The 2,460-nt window shown below is 53.9% G+C and overlaps 1 non-coding gene across 1 annotated transcript; it reads right to left on the bottom strand.

Moving 5' to 3' along the window:
• Window positions 1-2,036: 2,036 nt before the first annotated feature.
• Trnak-cuu lies at window positions 2,037-2,109 on the bottom strand. Its single transcript has one exon. It is a non-coding gene; the product is annotated as a tRNA-Lys (tRNA).
• Between the last annotated feature and the right edge of the window lie 351 nt (window positions 2,110-2,460).

Raw genomic sequence — 2,460 nt, 5'->3', positions numbered from 1 at the left:
GTCAAAAGTGCCACCAAGTCATTTTGTTTGCGATATTTTTATTGTTGCACTCACCCCAGCTTATGGGGCCAGAAAATAAATAATACATCATAGCATATGCTCATAGAAGGGGGAAAGAAAGGAGACCCATGTCCTGTTACCAGACATGAGCCCCTAGTGTCCGGCCTCCTCTCTAACACGTCCCCAACTCCCTGCTCATAGAGGACCCGTTGTCTACATCAGAGGTCTGCGCTGCATGGTCTGCTCTCCAGGACAGCCCTGGGCACTCCTAGCAGGGCTCAGCAGGGGCATCTATTAAAGGAAGTCCTAAGAGCCGACAACGAAGGCTTCTGTCTGAGGGGGACAGTAAGAAGTCCCAGCTCTGGAACTCTATGTACCCTGGGGATCATGGAGTGCCCAGGGGGGTGGAAATGTCTGCAGGACCCAGGCTAGAAGTGGAAGGGGAACCTGGGCCTTCAGAGGCTGTGTGAGAGATAGAGGAAGCCTGGCTACCAGTGACAGGGGGATCGCGCTGAGCTAAGGAACAATGCCTCTCAGGGGCATGAAGGGGAAATTGAGGGCACAGGACATCACAGAGGATGCTAACCTCTGGGGTAAGGGGAGGCAGGGAAGTAGAAAAGGGGGACAGAAATCATACTAAAGGGTATATGGGGGTGGTTTTGTGAATACAGAAGATGCTGAGTGACAGGTGCACACTCAGGCTGCAACTTGGAGAAGGTGGTACATCACAAGATACCTGTGGCCCTTGTCTAGACAGGGGGTGGCCCCAGGAGGGCCCTGAGTCAGATGAAGGGTTCTTGTATGACAGCGGCACCAGCAGACACACTGTGGCTTTGGGCTTTAGAAGCCGGCGAGTCCCATTGTCTGAATTTCACTGTGCCTCAGTCTGTCTGCCCTCATAGTAGGGGTAACCCTAGACTTCTTCAGTCCTTGTGGGGATTTTCTACACCCTTTTCACTCCAGGAAGACAGTATCTTTGCCCAATAAACCCCCATGTCCTGCTTCAAGTTTTCAAAGGGGAAAGGTAGCCTTACTCACTCCATGAGAGTGCCCTCCCCTCAGCCTAGATCTCCCTCTCCTCCCTGTGTCTTTGTTATCCAAGAAACACAGCCCTCCCTCCTGCAGGACTGGTCTCTGCTTCTACCTGCAGCCCCCTCCCTATGCCCTGGCTCTTTCCTGTTGGTGTGAGACTCAGTATCTTCAAGGTCTCATCCTAACCATCCGCACCTCTACACCCACCAAACCCCAGACTTTGGTCATCCAGTGGTTTCTCATCTCTGTGGTTATCATGATGGCTAGGCTATCCTGGGAACGGGGGAGCATAAGTGAGGTGAAGGGACCAGTTGAGGCCAGAAGGGGTCCTGCCTCTACCTTGGCCACCTGGAAGTCAATTACACTGAATGGATCAACTACTTAGACTCCCCTGTGCCTAGTTCATGTCTATGCCCTTGCTACTCAGTGTTGTAATAGGAGTGGCGGGGCTGCATCCCCAGCACCCCAGCCGCTTGGCTAGCTTATGCCCCGAAATAATTACATGGACACTGTATTCTTTTAATCACTGCTTGGCCCATTCTCTTCTAGGCTAACTCTCGCACCTGGACTAGCCCATTTCTAATCATCTGTGTGTAGCACCCCAAGGTGCGCTTACCAGGAAGATTCTAGCCTACGTCCATCCTGGGTCGGAGCTTCATCGCGTGTGCCTCAGAGAGCAGAGCTCTCACCTCTGCCCGCAAGAGTGGAGCATCTTGTCTCTCTGAGGCGTCTGCCCCGAGAGGAGAGCTATCGAGTCTCTGAGCTCACTTCCTCTTCCGCCCAGCATTCTGCTCCTCCCACCTACGTTCTAACCTATCAGGTCAAGCAGCTTCTTTATTAAATCAACCAATGACATTCCTCCACCACTGATGGCGCCCAACGTGGGGCTCGAACCCACGACCCTGAGATTAAGAGTCTCATGCTCTACCGACTGAGCTAGCCGGGGCCGGGGTGCGGCAGGGGTAATGGGGACGCAGCTCCTCCGCACCTATTACTACAGATGGCGCCCAACGTGGGGCTCGAACCCAGGACCCTGAGATTAAGAGTCTCATGCTCTACCGACTGAGCTAGCCGGGCAGGCGGCCGGGGTGCGGCAGGGGTAATGGGGACGCAGCTCCTCCGCACCTATTACTACAACTCAGCACCATCTTTTTGACTCCTCCCAGTATCTTGCCCATCCTCTCATGCCTGGTGGAGTCCTGCTGCTTGGGTGAGCTCCTGAACATCGCTTCCAGTGGGAAGCACCTGAGATCAGCATCCGTCCATCCGTCCATCCATCCATCCATCCATCCATCCATCCATCCATCCTTCCATCCATCCCTTTCATTCTGTACTGGCCCCCGTCCCTGTATTGTACCCGCTGACTGGGCAAAGCCAGGAGGCCTCCAGAGGTTCTAGCCTGTATCTCATTAACTCTGCCTTTGTATG

This window comes from Microtus ochrogaster, chromosome 7 (genome assembly GCF_000317375.1).
Source record: "Microtus ochrogaster isolate Prairie Vole_2 chromosome 7, MicOch1.0, whole genome shotgun sequence".
Taxonomy (NCBI): domain Eukaryota; kingdom Metazoa; phylum Chordata; class Mammalia; order Rodentia; family Cricetidae; genus Microtus; species Microtus ochrogaster.
The sequence above is the reverse complement of the archived record's forward strand: the minus strand, read 5'-3'. Positions and strand labels throughout refer to the sequence as shown.